Here is a 25294-nt window from a genome sequence, read left to right as displayed (position 1 = left end):
TTTGTGCGCTCCATGTGTACATCAGGCATGTAAGTGTAGGGAATGAGAACATCAAAGTGCCCATTCATAACATCTCCCGAAAACCTACGTTTTTTTTATCCCCTCAAGTGCCTGGGAATGATGACAGCACTAGAACTCTGCTCACATCGCGTCGCTTCGTACCACAAGCCGCAAGTAGTAAATCTGTAATAAGCGGAATACCGCTACGCTTTGCACTCACGGGACGGAAGGACAATCCCGAACGCTTTTATATAGTAGATTATTGTACTGCACATTTAATTGCACATAACCACTAACCAGGCACGACCTCAGTAGGAGAGTCTTCAGAGGTGGTGCAGTATCTTCAGCAGGTGCGTTGTTGTCTACAGTGAAGAAGTACTAGGAGTAGAAAGTGGGTGTCTGGGTGCGCGGCAGAAGAACATCTTGATAAGCAGTTGCTGGCGCTGTCTTTTCATATGCATGAGGAGGCTTTTGTAGGGTATTGCCATCTTTAATCATATCCAAGAGTTTCACCTTCTCCTGGATAGTAAGCATCTTCCTCTGGCGCTTAGTTTTATTGTCAGAAGGCTTAGAAAAAGCAACACGTTTAGGAGCCATCGTAGGGCTTAAGATAAAAGTTCTCAGAAAGTGCATGCGTAGTAACGTAAGCGTGTATGAGAAAAAAATCGCGATAGAGTGAAGCCGCGAAAGTCGAAGCGTGATATAGTGAGGGATCACTGTATATATATCCATCCATCCATTATCCAACCCGCTATATCCTAACTACATTGTCACGGGGTTCTGCTGGAGCCAATCCCAGGAAACAAACCCTGGGCAGGGCTCCGACCCACAGATATATATATATATATATATATATATATATACTGTATATATATATATATATATATATATATATATATATATATATATATATATATATATATATATATATATATATATATATATATATATATATATATATATATAGTAAGACTGAGTTCGAAGATCCGAGATTGTTAATAGGGATGTGTGGGGACAAATGTTCAGTAATGTACAGAAGTGTAAGATTGTTGATAGCCTTACAGACTATTAACAGAATTTTAAAGTAAATCCAATTTTTATTTTCTTGATTAAAACTCTTGCTAGTTCATTCTACTTTAACCGCAGCCAATTAATGGCTTTTCTTGACATCTCTGACAGGACTGCATTACAATAGTCTAGTTGGCAAAAACAAAAGTGTGTATTAATTTCTCAGCATCATACAGATATTTAGAAGTTCAGACTTGGGTTATGTTTCTTAAATGAAAATATGCAGTATTTACAACATGACTAATAATGTGATTTAATTCTGAATTGAGAATGACACCTAAATCCTTAACTTCTATGTTAACTGCCATGGCAAAATGACATCACATTTTACCCTAATAATTACATTCCACAATTTTTTTGCTGCTGCCAACAATTAGCGTTTTAGTTTTTTCTATGTTTAATTTTAGAAAATTGTTGCTCATCCATTTTGTAAAGCTAACAAAATGTTAAATCAGAGTATTGTGAGCCTTGAAGTCAACTGGCGCAATAAATATGTTTAGCTGAATGTTTTCTGGATAACTATGATAATTAACTTTATACATAGAAATGATCTGGCCTAAAGGAAGAGTACAGAGTGAGAATAATAAAGTACCTAAAATAGTTTTCTGAGGCACACCAACGGTGGTATCCTACTTGCAGTCACCAAGACATACAGTATAAAGAATTTCTTCCGAGTTTTGTATGATTTAAACCAACTTAACACACTACCTGAAAGGCCAACCTATTTTCCAAATAGTAAATGAAGATGCTACGATATCCATACTATCCAAGGTAGCATTCATGTCTAATAGTACAGGACTGAAATGTTGTTTGAATTAGCATTAAGCCACAGGTCATGAAATACTTCAACAAGAGCTATTTCTGTGCTATGATTAGATCTAAAACCTGACTGGTTTTTATCTATACTAATAAAAGGCAAAGCCCTCACTGACTGACTGACTAACTGACTGACTCACTCACTCATCTCTAATTCTCCAACTTCCCGTGAAGGTAGAAGGCTGAAATTTGGCAGGCTCATTTCTTACAGCTTACTTACAAAAGTTAAGCAGGTTTAATTTACAAATTATATGCGTAACGATCATAATGGTCGACAACGTCCGCCATGTTAAACTTTCTTATTTATGGCCCCATCTTCACGAAATTTGGTAGGCGGCTTCCCTACGCTAACCAAAACCGTTGTACGTACTTATTTCGGTGGTAGGACGCCAACTTTCCAATGGTCTTTGTTACCTATGGGCCCATCTTCAAGAAATTTGGTATGCAGGTTCCCAACGCTAACTGAATCCTGCTTACGTACATACACTCACCTAAAGGATTATTAGGAACACCTTTTCAATTTCTCATGAATGCAATTATCTAATCAACCAATCACATGGCAGTTGCTTCAATGCATTTAGGGGTGTGGTCCTGGTCAAGACAATCTCCTGAACTCCAAACTGAATGTCAGAATGGGAAAGAAAGGTGATTTAAGCAATTCTGAGCGTGGCATGGTTGTTGGTGCCAGAGGGGCCGGTCTGAGTATTTCACAATCTGCTCAGTTACTGGGATTTTCACGCACAACCATTTCTAGGGTTTACAAAGAATGGTGTGAAAAGGGAAAAACATCCAGTATGCAGCAGTCCTGTGGGCGAAAATGCCTTGTTGATGCTAGAGGTCAGAGGAGAATGGGCCGACTGATTCAAGCTGATAGAAGAGCAGCTTTGACTGAAATAACCACTCGTTACAACTGAGGTATGCAGCAAAGCATTTGTGAAGCCACAACACGCACAACCTTGAGGCGGATGGGCTACAATAGCAGAAGACCCCACCGGGTACCACTCATCTCCACTACAAACAGGAAAAAGAGGCTACAATTTGCACAAGCTCACCAAAATTAGACAGTTGAAGACTGGAAAAATGTTGCCAGGTCTGATGAGTTTCGATTTCTGTTGAGACATTCAAATAGTAGAGTCAGAATTTGGCGTAAACAGAATGAGAACATGGATCCATCATGCCTTGTTACCACTGTGCAGGCTGATGGTGGTGGTGTAATGGTGTGGGGGATGTTATCTTGGCACACTTTAGGCCCCTTAGTGCCAATTGGGCATCGTTTAAATGCCACGGGCTACCTGAGCATTGTTTCTGACCATGTCCATCCCTTCATGACCACCATGTACCCATCCTCTGATGGCTATTTCCAGCAGGATAATACACCATGTCACAAAGCTTGAATCATTTCAAATTGGTTTCTTGAACATGACAGTGAGTTCACTGTACTAAAATGGCCTCCACAGTCACCAGATCTCAACCTAATAGAGCATCTTTGGGATGTGGTGGAACGGGAGCTTTGTGCCCTGGATGTGCATCCCACAAATCTCCATCAACTGCAAGATGCTATCCTATTAATATGTGCCAACATTTCTAAAGAATGCTTTCAGCACCTTGTTGAATCAATGCCACGTAGAATTGAGGCAGTTCTGAAGGCGAAAGGGGGTCAAACACCGTATTAGTATGGTGTTACTAATAATCCTATAGGTGAGTGTATATACGTCCATAGCCTGCAGCTCGCTCGCCGTGTGAGGTGGGGTTGGGTCCCCCATCCCCACGTCTCCGACGTTGTTGGCTGCCTGCCTATATAAGACCGTCCATCGCTCCGGTCTCTTCATTCCCTTCCTTGCTTACTCCACGGTATTCACGTCTCCCTGCTGATAACTGCAGCCTTTTTATTTAATCCACGGCTTCTCTGCTGTTTCATTGTTCGTTTGTTACAATTACAGTTATTGTATAGGTATTTTAGACTTAGTTTACATTGTTCAGGTACCCATTTCCTTTATCGTTCCAACCGTACCCCCATTAACATGTCTATTGAGGTGATCACCATCAATCAAAGAACTGTTACTTACCGAGTGGTTTCCATGCCCGGAGATGGCACCTGCCTTTTCCATTCTCTGTGTTACATATTGCACAGCCATATCAGGCTCACTCTTGATATCTGGAGAAACATTGTGTCTTATGTATTGAATGACTGGGACAGGTTCAAGGTGTGGACTGATGGAACAGGAGATAATTATACTACACAGGAGCACTAGAAGAGTGAAATGCTTAAGCCCTTCACCTATGGTTCTGCATGTGAGTTGATGGCTGCCGCTGAATTGTTCGATTGTTGCTTTCAAGTGTACCGAAATGGCCAAATATTTTACACCTTTGGACAACCGCCAATGCCTCTTAAACATCTTAGATTCACAGGTGACGATTTGAGTAGTGGACACTTAGATGTTTATGAATGTTTAAACTCTCAAAAGCTGGATGTGAAGTTATCAATGAAACCGGTTGTATGCTTACAACACTTGACAGATGCCGAATGTCACTTCAACACAACAAGTCCTGCAAATACTAACGTAATTAAAACAAACCATAAAACTCAAACCGTTTATGACAGCAGCAATCCAAGCTGTGAGATTTGAGGCAAGATTGCTTTTCACATGGCCAACTGTACATTGCATGCTCAAGAGTAAGCTCAGCGCACAGCTTGGTCATATTATATAACCAGAGGGCTGAACTGACAACGTGGCATACAAAGAGATCCTTAAATAATTATTTTATATTTTCCCTCAGTTTAAAAAGGTTTACTTTTCTTCTTAATAAAAATTTTAAGGCAGTACTTCGCCGCTGTGAATAGAATGTGTATAGAATAAAAGATTTTAATCATTTAATTGCTTAAAAAACACTTTTTCTAACATGTTACTCAAAAATGGTGCATCAATGATAGGTCTAAAATTATCCAAAAGTTAGTTAGTCAAGGTTATTTGTTTAGCAGAGGTTTTACTGCTGCAGTTTTAAAATAAATGTCAGAACCAACTGAGCAGCGAACTATGTTGAGTGTTTTGATGAATAAGCAGTCTTAGAGTTCCTTGAAAAATTCTGCAGGAACGGGATTGGAGTTGCAGGAGGACAATTGAGTTGAGAAATGATTCTACGAAATTCAAGTTTGCTTATTTTTCAAAAGGACTTAATTTTGTTGTACTAATTTGGGAAATATTTGGCTAATTCAATTGCAGAGGTCCATGTTATATTAGATCTGATATTGTTTATTTTATTCTGTAAATAAATAGTGCAAATATTTCACAATTAATCACTGACATTTTCTTCATCCACAGTAGGTGATACTAGGTTCTGTTAATTGCTGAGAACAGTAGTTTTGGATTACCTAGTGTAAAATTTAATGTTAAATTCATTTAAGTGTTTACTTAGCTTGAATAGAATGTAATTTTCTTATAGGTACTTAGATTATGATAGTCTTTTACCCCCTGGTAAGTTAACATTAAACAGAACCTCCTTTGCATTATCTGTAAAACTCAGTTAAGAAATATTATTACTGCTATAGACTGTTAAATATGTTTTCAAATAGGATATTGTCATAAAGTTTTTTGACTCTTTCGATAAGAACTTTCCACGCGTAATATGACTGTATGACCAAACCTAGAGAAATGAAACAAGATAAATAAGCCTTAAATAGAACCTTTCTTAGGCGAGAATACACTATTGCCAGAATTGTCCTATGAAGCAAACTAAAATCTGCAGACGTCTGGGACAATGATGACAATTTGGGACAAACGCAGCTACAGCTACAATTACTATTATCTTTAATAATTATAATTTTAGAGAAACAGCCATTTTATATATACTTGAGTTATCAGAATTTCATACTGGGCTGTTAGTTTAAGTTTTCTTAATTTTGGCTCAGGTATACGCCAGCCACTTTTGGGTTTGCAAATTTCTTGGAGTTTTCCAAGTAATTCTAGAAGTCATTGATCTTTTTAACCAGTTTATTTGAGGCAACTTTATCAGTTGTGACTTTCAAACTAACACTGAAATTGTCCACCAGGCAGGCTATCCATATTTCTGGCAGTAACAGAATAAGAGGTTATCTGATTATTAATAGGGCGACACAGTGGCGCAGTGGGTAGCGCTGCTGCCTTGCAGTTAGGAGACCCGCGTTCACTTCCTGGGTCCTCCCTGCATGGAGTTTGCATGTTCTCCCGTGGTTCGCGTGGGTTTCCTCCGGGTACTCCGGTTTCCTCCTACAGTCCAAAGACATGCAGGTTAGGTGGATTGGCAATCTTAAATTGTCTCTAGTGTGTGCTTGGTGTGTGTGTGTGTGGGAGTCCTGCGGTGAGCTGTTTCCCTGCCTGGGATTTGTTTCCTGCCTTGTGTTGGCTGGGATTGGCTCCAGCAGACCCCCGTGACCCTGTTGTTAGGATATAGCGGGTTGGATAACAGATGGATGATTATTAATGTCAAAGAAGTAATCAGAAATGCTGGCATCTAAGGTCTATGTTACATCCATTTTAAGTCCTTTGAATTTAAATAAATCTGAAGTACAGTATGTCTACCCTTGTGTGTTGCCTGGTAACATACTGACTAGGATCAATGGACTTCACAAGATTCATAAAATCCTTTCCTTTGGGGTCACATTATTTATTTTTGAAAATCAAATTACCTGCTATTACCCATGCCTCTGGCAGAAGAAGCCCACTTGCTCTGTACAGGTTTACAAACTTGATTAAAGCAGGTTCTAGAATAAAGACCAATAAACAGGCTAGGGGATTATTTCTTAATAGAAAAGTTCAGACGTTACAGGAAGATAATTATAAACCAGATTATTGGTGATATGACTGCATCTAGACCACAGCTTTTTGGTTAGAGGACTTACTACTGTGTAAAAATGTGTTTCCTAAGAAGAGAGGTTCAATAAAAAGGTTGTGGCAAGTGCCCTCTTCTAAGCGGTGGTGTGCTGGGGAGGCACCATAAAGAACAAGGACGCCTAACGCCTGGACAAACTGGTGAGGAAGGCAGGCTCTATTGTAGGCACGGAGCTGGACAGTTTGACATCCGTGGCAGAGCGATGGGAGCTGAGCAGGCTCCTGTCAATAATGGAAAACCCACTGCATCCACTGAACAGGATCATCTCCAGACAGAGGAGCAGCTTCAGCGACAGACTGCTGTCATCACCCTGCTCCACTGACAGAGGTGATCGTTCCTCCCCCACACTATGTGACTCTTCAATTCCACCCGGGGGGTAAACGTTAACATTACAAAAAGTTATTGTCTGTTATACCTGCATTTTTATCAATCTTTAATTTAGTATTGTTTTCTATCAGTATGCTGCTGCTGGAGTATGTGAATTTCCCTTTGGGATTAATAAAGTATCTATCTATCTATCTATCTATCTATCTATCTATCTATCTATCTATCTATCTATCTATCTATCTATCTATCTATCTATCTATCTAACTTTATGAGAACACACTTGAGAAAAGTAGCATCGGTGAAGAGACGTTAAGACACACAAGGATGCAGAGGAAAAGCGCTGAAGGTACACAGGGGCTTAGAGAGAGCAAATATTTTAACTCATTTGATTACCCATTTTTGACATGTACCGTGGCTAGTTATTAAATAGAATATTGCCAGTAATGAAGCATAAAATGAAAGTTAAGACCTCCGAGCTGATAAGAACATATGTAAAGTTTCATTTTTACTTCCTGTTAAAGTAGTTCTGAAATCTAGGACTATTCTTGAAAGGTCAGATAACACATCAGCAGAGTGATTATTTGTCAACAAGAATGGATTTTGAGAAGCCTTCTTCAAAAAATCAAGGAAAAAAATGGATAGAGGATTACATAGTTTCTAATTACTGCAACAATAAATAAATTTCACTGAAAACAGTGCTGAAAAATGTCTCAAAATGAGCATCAAGAGGAACAACTTTAAATAAAGAAATGGTGATAACTTTGGAAAGTCATGCACATCACCAAGCCATCATAATTTTAATAGCATCATTAATGAAAGAAAATTATGTTAAGGGGGAGAAACTTCAGATAAAATAAGGTTATATCTATAATATGAGTGAGTTTAGAGTGCAAGACAAACACTTTCATAACTAAATGGGTCTGTGCAGAATGAGTTTACCTAAGGTAGGTATTAGTTTGGAACTAGGGTTAGATAAATCCATAATGAAACATTTAGGTAGAATATAACAACGCAGGGTGTTATGATCTCCTTCAATTTTGGTTATTTTTGCAGTGCTTTGGATATTTTTTCTTTGTCTTTGTAGTTTTTTAATTATTTATATTTCACAATCTTTTTGTCACAACTTTAATGTTGCCATGCAATTATCACATTGTTCTGGTTTCCATGGACACCTATCCAGATTAAAGTTCCAGGTGCTCCTGCAGTGAAAAGTCAAGCAAAATGACACCTTTTATTGGCTAACTAAAAAGATTACAATATGCAAGCTTTCAAGGCAACTCAGGCCCCTTCTTCAGGCAATTATTGTCATGCAGGTTTTCAGATTACTGAAAACCATGTGGTTGCAGTAACATCTTGTCAGTGTAACGCATTAAAAAGTAATAGAATGATTCACATTTAGAAATGTTTTTTGGCCTGGAGTTTGAAATTCTCTTTAAAAGCACTCACTTTACTAGGGTTTTTGTTTTTACTCAATGTTTTTAAGTGCCAATAGGCCTGTACTTTTTACCAGAAGGGAGCAGTGAGAAAAGCAACTGTGTAGGATGGATGAACTTTTGAATTGCCCTGTTAGCCTTTCTAAAGCACAAAATGTTGTATATGCCTGAAGAGAAGACAGCTTGGTGACAGAATTATTCTGTGCAGCCTACACCACCCTCTGCAGTGCTTTACAGTCTTGAGCCGAACACGTGCCACACTAAGATATGATGAAACCAGTGAGAGTGGATTCCACTTTGCACCTGTAGAAGTTCATGAGAACAGATGGAGAAATGAGAGCTGTCCTCAAACATCTGAGAAAGTAGAGGTTCTGGTGAGCTTTTTTGACAAGAGTCGGAATATATTGTGCCCACTTCAGTTCACAGGAATTACTGTCATAGGGAGTAGATATCTTCCCAAAGTAACACTGGACAAGGTTGAAATCCATCATAGGGCACACCCATTCATAAAGTATATTTCAAGTACAGAAGTTATTAGATACTGAGTTGTGAGAGACAGAAAAAGCAGGCTGGTTTAGGTTTTACACTGCCTGCAAATAAAAGGAAGAGAAACATTGTAATATAGGTCATTTTTTGCTTTTGTATTCCATATTCTCTATTCGCTGTTTCTTAATTTGAATGTTTCCTGAAATAGGCACAGACCTCGAAATAAAGGAAATGCCTTTGATTTTACTTTCGACCAGATCTCTCATAATATATTGCCGTGGGTACACTCTATGATAATATATGTGTGTTAAATTGTAGCAGGCTGGCATTAGTTGCTGCAGATAGAGGGACAGAGCATTTTTCTCAAGATGTGAAAAGTAGTATTAAACACTTGAGACCAAGCAACAAATGTAAAGGCAAAGCTGAACTGTTATAAATATATAAGGAGGCTAGTTCTTCACATGAGGCATCCTAGAAAAAAATAAAAATAAAATAAAAAAATATATAAAATAAAAAATAAAATAAATAAAAAATAAAGCCCTCTAACTCAACATAACATTGAAATCATTTAAGTCAGATCTGGTCAGATGTTACAAGAATTGTGCCTCATATATAATACATTTAGAATGCATTTTCAATTTAGGGTTAACACAATAATGATAAAAATAGTGCATAAAATAAATTTTAATTTAATTCAGGAGTAAACCTTTAACACATTCTGATACTGTGCACAGCACCTTTTTATTTTAACAGGAATGTGTTCATGTTTTGAATAAATAATAACAACCTCATCTAGACCCAAGGTTAATGTCTCCAGACGGCCTGCTGCTCTGCCATTTACTATCCAGATTTTTATATTATCTCTGCCATCAGCTATGCACTACAAAATATGGCATTGGTCAATAGGGCTCTACGGCAGGTGGTGAAAGAGGCACTTTGCTTGCTTGTAAGGGTTTTAGATCAAGACCTCATATGTTATTGATATTCATTCAATTAGCTTCCTGCATGTTGAGCGTTTCCAGCCAGTTACAGTAAATTAACTTTTATACAAGCACCATATTAGATAGATTACTAGAAACAAGCACTTGAGAGATGTTAATATATGCATTTGGTTCACTGTTGTTTACATGCTGTACATCATCCTACAACTAATATTGAAACAGATTTTTAGAATAGAGAATAATGACGACTCAGATGTTTATTTTTCAGATGTTCTTTTCACTTCACTTGCTGAATGTGGTATGAGTGATAAAAAAATACCATGAATCTGATTAGATTACAAACAGCTTGGTTAGTTCAGATAAAGCTATCAGAAAATGATATCACCTTCTATTGTTTAACCTACAATTACTGTTGGACTGAGTTCACTCATTATTTTGCTTTTCACTATACTTTGCTGACACTGGCAGGCAGTATAACCTGATGAATAAGATGTTGGCTTGTGAACCACAACCCTTAGTATGGACTCCTTAAGTTTTTGAAAAAGGGAAATAATTCCATTCTAGATTTTAATTTTGAAAATACTTTAGTTTCCCATTAAATATGCTATCTAAACTTTGTGTTTGTTTGCACACTTATGGCTTGTGAATACATGCTAACTACTCCCTCTGGCTCCCTTAAATTTGTTGGCTTAGGCTTGGCTGGTAATAGATACCAGAGCTGGGGATGGCTATACAATCACTCGTGCAATGAAGTTAGTTCTACAATATCATGACCTCATTGATTGTCGTTTCTTAGGATATTTGAAATTTGTCTAGTAATACACATAATTGATGGGGAGAATATTCCAGAAATAGAATCTCTCAGCCATTTTTTAGATAATAACAATCAACAAGGTCTACCTTACAAAAGGTCAGATCAAAGCCTTGCATGGCACTACATCAATTATTAGGCATTATTTTCTTTAAGACCAACTGCCTGTCTTATAAGGCAGATAAAAGAAAGCAACAGAAGGTGATGGAGAAAAACTGAAACCTCAAGAAGTGACTCCAAAACTAAACCTCCTGCCCCACTTGTTCCATGATCGGCAGCTCAATCACTGCATTCTTCAACCTTCTAAGGATACATAGATAACCTTGATTGGTGACATTCTAAATGATAAATGAGGGAGTGATGTTCTGTAAAGATTAGGGCATGGAGGAAGTGTAAAGTCTTGTATATGTTCTCTCTGGGTTGCACAGTGATTAGGGATCTCCCTGCAGGCTAACGTCTAAATCCCATTCATCATTAAATGTCATATATTTTGTCTTCCTACTATTTATCTTCGATCCTCTATCTTCCAAAGCCCTTCTATATTCTTCTAACTTCTTCTCCAGATCCTCTTTTCTGGTGCTACACAACACAATGTCCACACAAAAAGCATTCAAAAGGGCGATTGGTCTTTTATCCCATTACTTAACACATCCATAACCAGATCAAAGATGTAAGGACTTAAAGAAGATTTTTGATGCAGATTTACTCTAACTGCTTTCTGGTCTGTTACCCCAACACTGCTTTTAACCTGTCTTCACTCCCTCAAACTTATCCTGGACAATCCTTAAACTATTTCCTCAGAAAGTTAGTTTGAGAAATGCATTGTTTTGCTTTCTGGTAATAAACACCAAAGCAATTTTAATCTTTTTATATTTTATTTTAAGTGAAATTATTTCTTAACAATAATCATAGCATTGGCAATTATAGTACTGAAAAACTGTGTGGTGGTACTAGAGTTGACTACTACTTAGTGGAAATTCTTTTTAGTTTAAAAAGCCTAGTAAATCTATATGGTTAGGTCTCTTTCCAAATGTTATCCTACAGTACTTATTACTGATACACTGTACTATAATCTCTATATGTATAAAATACAGTGTCGGTCGGTCTGCTTTTCACAAAAGAACTTATTTAAAAGATTTAGATTTGGTTTTTTTCTATAATATATAAGTATTATATGTATTATAGTTCGCTTGCAGTACTGATTTACTTGCACAGATCTGAGAGAGATGCAGTGAGCTTGGCCCTCCTCACTCACACGCCAGCCTCGGGGCATATCTTACATCCGCCTAGCTAGTGAACAGGAGAACTACTTAACGTATTTACATCAGGTTTTTTGTTAGAATTTACTTGAACATTCACATTGATTTTTCGACTTCTCTCATCGTGCTAGGAATCATACTGTAGTTTGCTTGCAGGAGTGATATTATTGTGCTAATCCAAGACAGAGGCTGCAGGCCAAGGGGAGAGGGAAGCGTGACGTCAGGAGTGGGGAGTCAGTTTACTTCTGTGTTTTGGAGTTTGTTTACTTTGCCTCGACTTAGCGAATGATACCTTTTTGTTTATTGATTATTAAAGTTTGTCCTGTTTTACTACTATGCAGGCGGAGCCACAGGGGACAGCTAGTTATATATAAAAAAAAACACAAAAAAAAAACTTACGGTGCATGCATGTCGATGAGTGAGTGGGTTTGTACTGTGACCCCTATGAACTGTCTCAAACCCCCAAATCCTTGACACAACTACAATATAAAGTCCCAAGTTCAAATAAACTACTTTATTTTCACTAAGTAACTTTTCAAAGTCTTTTTCTTCAATGCAACTCCTTTACTTTCTTCTTTATTCATTCTTTCTCCTTCTCCTCCATTCCTCCTAGGTGAGCTTTGCCCGACTCCATTCCCAACTCACCTGGGGAAGGTGCAGCAGTTCCTTTACAAGCTGCCACCAAGAAGCACTTCTGGATCAATCTTGATTACATTTCCCCTGGTACACAAATGGAAGCCCCACCAGAGAAATAGTGCCACCTAACATATAAGGAAATGTGTCTGGGAAGACATCGCCCACTGATCGTCCTGAATGAAGTCCTCCTGGCCAAATAAGGAACTGACAACCAACCTAGCCAGGACACCAGTGTGACCTTGTCTTCTATAACAGTATATAAATTATTGTGCAAATGATCTATATGTAAGATAAGATTTCTCACAAGATTGGAACTTAAAAGAAAAATAAACGGCAATGAAAAGTAAACTAAAGTCAATCATTTTTAAAGTTAACATCTAAACCTTGAATCCAAAATTTGCCTCCTGACATTCATCTCGCAAAGCACTGTTGACTCAAGTTGACTTTTGCTTTCATTTCAAAGAGATGATAAAATTTAATTTATGAGTCTTTTTTTTTTTAACAGTCTCATTTTGAATCTCATGAAAGCTTTATAAATGATGCATAAATTATTAGGTAAAGACTAGCAGGCACTCTTTGTATTTATACAACAAATATTTTTGCTAGGCCACAGAGAAAAAATATATTACTAACATATATATATATATATTTTTGCTGCATAACTTAATTTTGGAATTGTTCATATAAGCAAAATGATAGACTTTCTTATCTTTCAGAGTTCAGTATTTACTTAGCATTTAGTGATATAGCAAAGTAGCATGACCAGTGTTTGTTACTTAGTTGGCTGGACTGAAACTGTGACATTCTTAACTCAGGGGTATGTACTAACCTCTTCTTTTTTCCCTGGTATTCTATTGTGACTTTTGTCAACTTGACCAAGGTATTGTTCTTTGGCTTAGAATAGGTCAGCACTGTAGGTGGAAACAATGGCACTGAAGCTGGAAGACATAGTGTCTGCCCATACTATGATTTCCCTATAAAAATACCCCCAAGGTGTTATGACCTTGCAAAGGAATAAAAAAAAGTATCTCAAGGCAGGACTGAATACAAGACACAAATGGAAGTACTAACAGCAAACAAGGAGAAAAAGAGGGTAGTGGCAAGGGCCAAGGGCCAAGGAACAAGCTTTAAAGGATATATATGACAAATTGGGGACAAAAGAAGGAAAGAGAACGGTTTTAAGAATAGCATAGGCTAGGAATAGGGCTATAAAAGATTTTAGTTAGATAAAGCAGTGATAAAGCAGACAGATTGAGCATATAAAATCAAGAATAGAAGAATGGGGTACTTTAAAAAACTGTTGAATAAAGAAACTCCAAGAGTAGTTTTTATAGATAGAGACCCAAAAGAAGGTCTAGTACTTAGAATAAGGAGGAAGGAAGTAAAGGAGGTACTGAAAAGAATGAGAAATGGAAAGACAACAGGACTGGATGAAATAGCAGCAGAAGTGAAGAGTTTAGGAGAACAAGGAGTAGGTGTGTTGTGGGATCCATCCATCCATCCATCTATCCATCCTCTTCCACTTATCCAAAATCGGGTCACGGGGGCAGCAGCTTCAGCAGAGATGCCCAGACTTCCCTCTCCTCGGCCACTTCTTTTTGCTCTTCCAGGGGAATCCCAAGGCGTTCCCAGGCCAGCCAGGAGACATAGTCCCTCCAGCATGTCCTGAGTCTTTCCCGGGGACTCCTCCCAGTTGCACTTGCCCAGAACACCTCACCAGGGAGGCGTCCAGGAGGCATCCTGATCAGATGCCCGAGCCACCTCATCTGACGCCTCTCGATGCGGAGGAGCAGCGGCTCTACTCTGAGCCCCTCCCGGATGACTGAGCTTCTCATCCTATCTTTAAGGGAAAGCCCAGACACCCTGCGGAGGTAACTCATTTCAGCCGCTTGTATTCGTGATCTTGTTATTTCGGTCACTACCCATAGCTCATGACCATAGGTGAGGGTAGGAACATAGACCGACTGGTAAATTGAGAGCTTTGCCTTACGGCTCAGCTCCTTTTCACCACGACAGACAGATGCAGAGCCCGCATCACTGTGGACGCCGCACCGATCCACCTGTCGATCTCACGCTCTATTCTTCCCTCTCTCATGAACACCGAGATACTTGAACTCCTCCACTTGGGGCAGGATCTCGCTCCCAACCCTGAGAGGGCACTCCATCCTTTTCCAGCTGAGGACCATGGTCTCAGATTTGAAGGTGCTGATTCTCATCCCAGCCGCTTCACACTCAGCTGCGAACCGATCCAGAGAGAGCTGAAGATCATGGCCTCATGAAGCAAACAGGACAACATCATCTGTAAAAAGCAGTGACCCAATCATGAGTCCACCAAACCGGACCCCCTCAACACCCTGGCTGTACCTAGAAGTTCTGTCCATAAAAATTATGAACAGAATCAGTGACAAAGGGCAGTCCTGGTGGAGTCCAACTCTCACTGGAAACGGGTTCAACTTACTGCCGGCAATGAGGACCAAGCTCTGACACCGGTTGTACAGGGACCAAACAGCCCTTATCAGGGTGTCCGGGACCCCATACTCCTAGAGAAACCCCCACAGGATTCCCCGAGGGACACGGTCGAATGCCTTTTCCAAGTCCACAAAACACATGTAGACTAGTTGGGCAAACTTCCCATGCACCCTTCAGGACCCTGCTAAGGGTGGAGAGCTGGTCCACTGTTCCACAACCAGGACAAAAACAACACTGTTCATCCTGAATCCGAGGGTTGACTATCCGGTCAGCAGCGCACCATTCCCACCATATACAGTGTTGACACTGCACTGCATCCCCCTCCTGAGATGCCGGATGGTGGACCAGAATCTCCTCAAAGCCATCCGAAAGTCGTTCTCCATAGCCTCCCCAAACTCCTCCCCTGCCCGAGTTTTTGCCTCAGCAACCACCGAAGCCACATTCCACTTGGCCTGCCAGTACCTATTAGCTGTCTCCAGAGTCCCACAGGACAAAAGGGTCCCGTAGGACTCCTTCTTCAGCTTGACAGCATCCATCACAGACGGTGTCCACCAATGGGTTCGGGGATTACCGCCACGACAGGCAATGACCACCTTACGGCCACAGCTCCGGTCAGCCGCCTCAACAATAGAGGTACGGAACATGGCCCATTCGGACTCGATGTCCCCCACCTCCCACAGGATGTGGTCGAAGTTTTGCCGGTGGTGGGAGTTGAAACTACTTCTGACAGGGGACTCTGCCAGACATTCCCAGCAGACCCTCACAACACGTTTGGGCCTACTAGGCCTGACCGGCATCCTCCCCCACCATTGAAGCCTACTCACCACCAGGTGGTGATCAGTTGACAGCTCTGCCCCTCTCTTCACCCGCGTGTCCAAGACATGTGGCTGCAAGTCCGTTGACACGACCACAAAGTCGATCATCGAACTGAGGCCTAGGGTGTCCTGGTGCCAAGTGCACATATGAACACCCCTATGCTTGAACATGGTGTTCGTTTAAGACAATCCGTGATGAGCAAAGAAGTCCAATAACAAAACACCGCTTGGGTTCAGATCGGGGGGGGCATTCCTCCCAATCATGCCCTTCCAGGTCTTACTGTCATTACCCATGTGAGCATTGAAGTCTCCCAGCAGTACGAGGGAGTCCCCAGAAGTTATGCCCTCTAGCACCCCCCTCCATGGACTCCAAAAAGGGTCGGTACTCCAAACTGTTGTTCGGCACATATGCACAAACAACAGTTAGGATCTGTCCCCCCACCCAAAGGCGGAGGGAGGCTACCCTCTCGTCCACCAGGGTGAACCCCAAAGAACAGGCTCCATGTCGGGAGGCAATAAGTATGCCCACACCCGCTCTCTCACCGGGGGCAACTCCAGAGTGGTAGAGAGTCCAGCCCCTCTCAGGGAGATTGGTCCCAGAGTCCAAGCTGTGCGTCGAGGTGAGCCCAATTATATCTAGCCGGCCACCACTCAACTCACATTGCACTCAACCTCCTTGGCCCCTCCTATAGGTGGTGATCCCATGAGAAGGGCCTACATGCAGGGCTGGATGCAGATTGATGTCATACCCAGAACTGCAGGTTAAGGGCCTTGCTCAAGGGCCCAACAAAGTAGAGTCACTTTTTGGCGTTTGCGGACATGGCCAGTAAAGGAAGTGAATGTGTGGAGTTACAAAAAAGGATATAATAAGAAATGAGACAATCAGAGGTACAGAAAGTAGGAAAGATATCTAAGGAAGTACTGGAAAGTAGGTTTAGTTGGTTTGGACATGTGATGAGGAGAGACAATGAATATGGGGACAAAAGACTTGTTCTCAATCCTATTTTTTGCAAAAATTGATCGATTTGTATGAAATGATTACAATAAAATTAATTTAAAAAAATATGGTGACAAAAAAGTGATAGGAATGGAAGGGCAGGGAAAGAGAAAATGAGGGAGGCCAAAGCAGAAGTGGGTGGATAAATTAAAAGAAGTTATGAAGGAAAAGGCAAGGTAAGGAGGTACAGGATTGAGCAGTTTGGAGAAGGTTGATCAAGCACATTTTACCCACATAGAGATAAGAAAGGATCTTCATATCAAAAATATGAAGAAAAGAAGTACTAAAGGAGTGAATGAAATCATAATCACTAAACAGGCATAAGTCTAAAAACCCAAGGAAACAAACATGAATAGAATCGCCCAATCCAGAATTCCATCCATCCATCTATTATCCAACCCGCTATATCCTAACAGGGTCACGGGGGTCTGCTGGAGCCAATACCAGCCAACACAGGAAGCAAGGCAGGAAACAAACCCTGGGCAGGGTGCCAGCCCACCACAGCAATCCAGAATAATTGCTAAACAAAATTAAAATCAAAATTTCATTTTTGCTCTCATTTCTTGCTACAAATTCCATTGTGTTTAATCAAAACCATCTAAAATTAAACACACTTCTTCATCTCATATCGCTCTGTACACCCTCACATTCTGATCCCTCAAAAAAAAAAAAACTCCTTCAAAAGTTTACAGTGTTTCTGTCTTCATTACCTTTACAGGCTCCGCCAGACAGATGTAAAAGGATCAACTGCTCCTGTCCCACAGTGATTATTCAATTAAAATGGGACTGTCAGGGACCAGCACGCCTCCAGCACAATGCACACCTCTAAAATCATTAAACCACTGCACCACCATGCCTCAAACAGCAAAAGATGCAAATGAAATGATTACCACAAACAAAATACAACAAAAATACAACAAAAATTGCATATTTTATAGTACCAGGGATTAATAACAAACTAACATTTTACTAACATTTCTCTCCCTTATTCTCTTCATATGGCAGCTATTTCACAGCTACTCTCAGATTGTCTTCATCCATCTGTTCTGGCTTTCTTCTCACTTCCCCCCAAACTACATTTATGTTCTTTGCTTTTTAGTTGCTTTTCAGTGGCACATCTGATGAATGTTATACAGCCAAATCATTATGTCTTTTACCTCCTTTATTTCAGAATGGAAATAACCTTTAACTTTGTTTTTCCTTTCCAGATACATACACTAACACTGTTTTATAATACTTCTGCCTTTGTTTCTGCTTATGGTATTTGACACTTTGTTATATTGCATAAATGAACAGTTTGCCTGAACTGCTAATCTGCCTGCAGTTTCTTGCAGGAGGAGATTAAGAGCTCAATAACTAATTTCAAGTCATTCGAGGTGAAGTGAAACGTCCTCAGTTTAGTCTGTACATAATGTAGTCGTGAGAGATACTACAGCACTACTTGAGCAAGGCTGTACCATAGTAGCTGAAGCCCCAACTGCCTAGTGGGCACAATATGACTGACAGTCCTCAAGAATGGTAAGCAGAAACAAGACACAGTTGAAGGTATTATTTAATATTACAGTTTGGCGTATATGTTTTCATACAGTATACAGAATGTTATAGAATGTAAGGTTTAGGGAGAGCATGAAAAGTAAAGCACTTTCCATGATACCACACCAATTACACTGCAACAAGAAACGTCAGGTATTTTTGTAGTCTCTGACAATCACATTTATAGTAGTTGTAAGTTTCGATTCATCTAAAATTTTCTGTGGAATATTTTTGGATAAATTTTCTCTGAAATCCTTGATTACCTCTCAGATTCAAGCAATGTTTTTGAAAGAATGCTATGTATAACAATAACTTCCTATTGCTTAGTATCCAACAGCTTAAAAAATGGCTTGTATATTATTATAAACTCAAATTTCTGGTTTGTTGTACACATATACAGAAAATCAGCCAAAGGTATTTGAGGCAGATCCTAGCAGCATTTTCTTCTTTTTTTCCTCAGTTCATTATACTTAAGAGAAAAATGCAACTGCAATCAGTCCAGTTTAGAATACATATCTTTTGGGGTATGGAGAAGATTCAAATACTTACACAAAAACTTGAGAATGAGCTTATTTGACGACGATCAGTGAAGTTGCAACAGTAAACATTGGGCCACCAATTCACCCATTACGTTGCAAATTTGGAACCATCACATTTAAACTGCATTAAAATTGATTTAGTATTTAAGTAGTAAACATTATGTACGATCTTTGCCAAAATGGTTAATACAGTATTCGGCTAAGAGTATAATTAGCAACATATAAAATGTTTTTCAGGAGAAAAGACAGAGTCAAGAGTTAGGCAAAAATCAAAACCGTGAAATCAAATGGTGGCACAAATTTATTTAAATATTTTTCAATAAATTAAAAACAAATGTAGAAAAAATCATCCATATAATGAAAAACCATTTATGAGTGAAATAGCTCACTTACAAGACCAGAAAACTGTAAATAAGAAACAGCACTACAACGTGTATATTCTCTGTAGCTTTTTATAGAGTTTCTCAATGCCTGAGTGAGGTTGGTTATCTTTTTAAGTTTGAAGTATTAAAATAGTATAAGGTTATAATGAGAGAAAACATTGTACCTCTGAATTTGTCTGATGCTCAACCAGTTCTCAACTGCAAATAGAACTGAAGCAGTAAAATGGGGCTTATCTTGTAAAAGACTGAGATAAACTACACATACAGTATATCAGAATTACTGATGTAATTTCCACCCCTTGCACTTTCAAATGTAAAGTTTGCAGACTCTATGTCTATGGATTTCTTATCCTTATGTGGCTCCTCAGGGGCATGTTGAGAATAATACTACTGGATATTCCTATGGACTTATCATAGGATGTGAACCATGCAGGACAACTCAGTAAAGAGTGTTTCTAGATTTACCTTTACTATGACAAAAACATATACTATGGTTTATGAGAGGATCAAATGTAAAAAATATAACATTTTTAGCATAATTACATAGAAAATCTTGCAATGATGCTTATTCATCCCATACTCCACTAAGAAGTAAGTTATACGTAACTTCTACTTTATATGCAACACATCCTGAAACTTTTAGAATGCTTACAAAAGCCAGCTCTTCAAAAGGTAGATTTATGATTATTATAAAACAATGTTTCTGTCATATTTGCATGCCTCCTTTCTTTGTTTCTTGTTCTCTCTAGATGTAGTTCCCCAGAGCACCACTGTCATCACTGAGCTAATGCAACTTAGCAGGTAAACATATTTAACCCCTTTCGTCTCAATCGATAATTCTTCTTGCCACAAGCTAGCAATCAATAGAAACATGTTTTGAATTCAAAACAAACCTAGTGCAATTATGACTTCTGACAGTGCTTCAAAACAGACCAAAAAGACAGCTTCTAAAAGCTTATTGATGTTATCCAGCTGTGGGCAGAACATTTTTTCCAAGTGGGAGCTTTTTCTTTTGAAGCAGTCATTTCTAAGGAGGAAAGGGATAAATATGCCTAATCAAAGATTATAGAACTGTTGAAGACAAGCTCAGAGACTCAAAGATTTAGTCAACCTCCTCGCTCTTGTATTGCAGTCACGTATTTTTTTAAATGTGAATGCCATTGCTGAAAATCTTTCAAACAGGTCAGGAAGAAGTGGCAAAAATGGCAAAATCATAGGCATCACAAAGCCCCTACAGGAAAAGATATACATGAAAGAACATATAAAATTAATTTTGTCTGACTTCCTTTCTCATGCTTTAATATTGTTGTATTATTTATGTTATTATGTTTATTTTAATAATTGTCCAGATGTTTCTTTTAGGCCTTTTCACTGTTGTTACAACAAATTGATAGAGGCACATTCTTTAAAGCTGTTTTATATGGTAAGCATACTGTATACATTAATTATTGCCAATACTTTTAAAACAATTTTTTAACAATGAGAGTATTTCTTAAAAGTAATACAGGAATAGAAACATCCTCTCCACACTGTCAAGAATAATCAAAGTAATATAAACTGTTCCTCTTTCCAGCCATTCATTGTTAAAAAGACAAGATGTTAAACTTTATAAGACTGGGCTAACTTTCAACAATTATTAATTAATTTTATGAGACATTTGTTCATTATGGGGTTATAGAGAGAAGGATCCTCTTTCAGGAGCATTCTGCACTAAACATAAGCTGGCCTTGTTAGTCACATAGTTCAATTCACTCATGTTATGCCACTTCACAATCAATAAACAACTAACTGCAAGTCTTTGGGTGGTGAAGATGTTCATACTCTACATAGAAGGGAATTAAACATAGTTCTGACTCTGAGTAGAGCTCTTCAATGTACCACCATGCTTTGCTGTGTTTGCATTCCTCAAAAGTAAAGAAGTAAAACAGAAATTGTAAATTGTGCCTTGGGTCGTTTTTTAATTAAAAATGATAAAAAAATTGAATTATGTTCCAAAGAAACTTGGAAGAATGATTGGAATGATTGGAACAATTAAATACCTAGTGTTATATATAGAGTAATATATCTAAATATTGCCACATAAATAAAAAAGAAGACTGAGATTTAGTGTGTGGCCCTGAGCATGTCATGGTCTGCTCATGTTTAAAAATGTTAGAAATATATATGTAAACAATTATAAAGTAAGTCCTTCTCATGTAAGTCATCTTTGAAAAAGACACCAGCCAAAACATAACTAAATAAAAACAACAAGATCATAACATTCACAACTTTGCTCAAGCCAAGCATGCCCATGGTTTACCAGTGTCAGTCTGGAGCTCCCATATGGGAACATATCAGACTGTGGTCACATCAGTACAACAGTAATATCCATCACTAAAACAACATCTTACTTCAAATAAGTGCAAGTGACTCATGCCACATCCATCCATCCATCCATCCATCCATCCATTATCCAACCCGCTGTATCCTAACTACAAGGTCACGGGGGTCTGCTGGAGCCAATCCCAGCCAGCATAGAGTGCAAGGCAGGAAACAAACCCCAAGCAGGGCGCCAGCCCACCGCAGGACTCGTGCCACAGTGAGACAGTAATATCCCCTATTTTAGTGAAAATAACATGATGCTCATTTTTCAAAGAAACACAGAAGTCTGGAGTGGAAAGAACAGGTATGTATGTAGAAATTTCAAATTGCTTGTGGACCTTGCACAATAAGTCTTACTATCAGATGTGTTTAGTGCAGTTCAGGTTGTGCATTTCTGTAGTTTCTGTATTCTGTTGAACTTATTGTGCTTGTCCTTTTTTACCCGTCAGCTGTTTGACTCTAAACTTGAGGGACTGTTGTTTTAATTTAGGTATTTCATAGCCAATATATTTTCCTGAGCAAGGATCTTTTTACTTACAGTGGATATGTATATGGCTGTATTTTACCAAAAGATGACAAAGTCAGATGGTATCATAATGATCTGATTCCATTCAATACAGAGCAGTGCCAGAATCTCATTGTTTTATTGATTACTAGGAGGCTTACCCCCTGCTCGCTTCGCTTGCTAACACCCCTGGCCTGCGCTACGTGCCAGCCACTTCACATCTTTGCCACTTTTGTTGTGAAGAGGGGAGTTAAACACCCAAAGGAGATGCGGTCGCTGCTCCGAAACCCCCTCTTAAATGGTGATACAGTGGGAAACAAATAAAGTTTTTTTCACCTCCTCTTTGCTCGATCAGCTGCTGGATTGCTGCTGCTGCCATGCCGCGTGATCTGCATCTCATTTAAAAGCCTGTACTCAGGGGTGGGGGTCGACTTATTCTCAATTCTACTTTTTGTAAAAATTCATTGATTTGTATGGAATGATTGCGATAAAAGTAATAACATTTCAAAAAAAAAAAAGCCTGTACAGCAGCTGTCTTTGTCATCTACTCTTTGTCTTTTATTTCCGGCCCTGGGCGTGGTTAAATCTATTGGTACAAAGTCTCACAAAGTAGTTTATAATTTGAAAACGGAATAAGAATCTGATAATCTAACAACACACATTAAAGTTAGATAAATTCTAAAAAGAATGATACCAAACATATATATGTAGATTTTAAAATAAGCCCGAGTTAAAGTGTGACAAAAAAATGTGTCATAAAAGTGTAACAAAAAATCGTTGCACTTTTAGGCTTAGGATTTTATATATAGAGAGTAGATTTGTAATATGAAAGGTCATTTCTGGACCATATTTTGTGTAGGAAATGACACAGTTATAATAAAGAGTAAATCAATAAGTACATTCAACAAAAATAATCATAAAAACTTAAATCTGTGCATCCCTCATCAACAAACCTCAGGGGTTCACCCCAATGGGATTCGAGGTGTCAAATTACTGTATTTCTTTTCACAAAACTTCAAAAAATGGGGTTTAGTAACATATCTGGAGTGTCATTTCATGTTATTTTTGCATTTGCTGATCATGAGTATAATATTATTGATATTTGATTCCTTATTGATGGTCCTAGCCATCTAAAAGCCATTCCTAGAAGTTTACAAATGACAAGTTCCAAATATAAGCATGTGAGGTATCTTTTTAGATTATTTTAAGGTCAAAGATTATGAATAAACTATTATTTTTCATTTTTAATCTTACTGCTGATATAGCCCACTGTAGACCGCTATCAGAGGGTGAAAGATGGCAAATTTCAATCCTTCACATGTTCTACAACTCTGTGATGGCTAGTGTGATCATTTGTGGTGTACTGGGCTGGAAACATCACTTCAGGAGAGGCCCACAGAATTAACAAGCTAAGGAGTTATAAGTTGCACTCCTGAACCCTGGGAGGTTGTAGCAAAGAAGAGAATTAAAACAAAACTGAGTGCCATTATGAGCAATGCAGCACATCCTCTCACTAAAACACTTATTCTGAGGACTTTCAGACAACGAATTATTCAGCAGAAATGTATTCAGAAATACTACTGAGGCTCCTTTATACCAACAGCAATATGCCCGCATAATGCATAACTGGGACTGAAACTGCAAAGTCAGAAGTTTTCTTTTCCTTATTTTTAAAATTTTCTACCTTCTTAGTAACTCTGGTATATGCTCATACCATAGTCTGTCTGTCTGTCTGTCTGTCTATCTATCTATCTATCTATCCTTGTAGTGTGCCAGACCAGTAACAACACTTCAAGTGAGGTTCACAAAAATCATAAGGATGATTAAAAATGCTGGCTTAGTTATAAAATGTACTGTATAAGAAGTTGCTTTGGATAGAGACATCAAGTCAATAATAACTGATAAAAATAATATTAGGTCACTGGAGCTGCTTACTCTTGAACATACTAAATTGATCATGAGTAAATTTTTTCTGCATTAGATCAATTTCTTATCTTTTCCTAATGACTTGGCTTTTGTTGATGTTCAAAGCAAAACACAATTTATACAGGAGTGTACTCTTTTGAATTGAAACAGGTTATCAACTATGTTCTTTCTAAGCTGTCACAGCACTTTTGAACTGTTGCGCAGGTTTTATCATAACCACTCACTCCCTCTCCTGCATAGCATTTTTAAAGAGTCGTACAGCTCTTATCTCGCCTTTCTGCCATTGGTAATGCATCCACTATTAATGAAGCTCCATGGGTCACCCTCCTCCCCACCTTCAGTCCAGTCATTTATGTGTTGGTGATTTGCAAAGCTCGATACCCATACATCCCCCCATGCCCCCCTACCCAACACTGAAAGTCATTTTCTGTGTTGGTAATTTAAGGCAGTCGATTACCCAACAACTGAAGTGCTTCTTGGCGCGCAGCACTTCAAAAGGGGATTTGCTCACTTGACACTAATGTGAAAAAGGAAGGTGACAACCAAGATGAGAGCTATTATGCATCTAAGTGTGCAGGTAGTCAACAGCAAAAAATAGAGTTTGCTAACCACTGAGCTTTGCATCTTCATTGAATTGGCTAAATTTTCTTTTTCCATTTTATAACGCAATGACACCTTTTTTTGTCCTGTCCAGGACAACGCTCCATCTTCAGTCATCCACTGGTTACTGTTATTCTCTTGGCCCATCAATCACTTCTGCTGGGCCTTTCATTTGCATAAAGCACACTCTCAGGACTGCGCAGAACAAACAAGGTTGCATATTAATAAATGTATTGACAAATAAACAAAACACACCTTGGCTCATTTTCTTTTTTGTATAGCATCACCAAATTTCAATCAAACCTGTCAAGGCTTTTTTGAGATTTTAGGGTTTAGCCCTTTTTATTGTGGGGGGGTTCATCCCTGAATATTGATATATTGAAATGTCTATACTTAGTAGATACAATGTATTGCTTACTGCAAAACCAATGCTGTGTAAGCATTGTTATTTGTGTCCCCTTTCCTTCCAAAAAAAGGCATAGTCCTATTCTTTGAAATAATCTTCATAGAGCTATCTAGTCTC

The sequence above is a fragment of the Polypterus senegalus genome, chromosome 4, assembly GCF_016835505.1.
Source record: "Polypterus senegalus isolate Bchr_013 chromosome 4, ASM1683550v1, whole genome shotgun sequence".
Taxonomy (NCBI): Eukaryota; Metazoa; Chordata; class Cladistia; order Polypteriformes; family Polypteridae; genus Polypterus; species Polypterus senegalus.
This window is presented reverse-complemented; position numbering follows the sequence as displayed.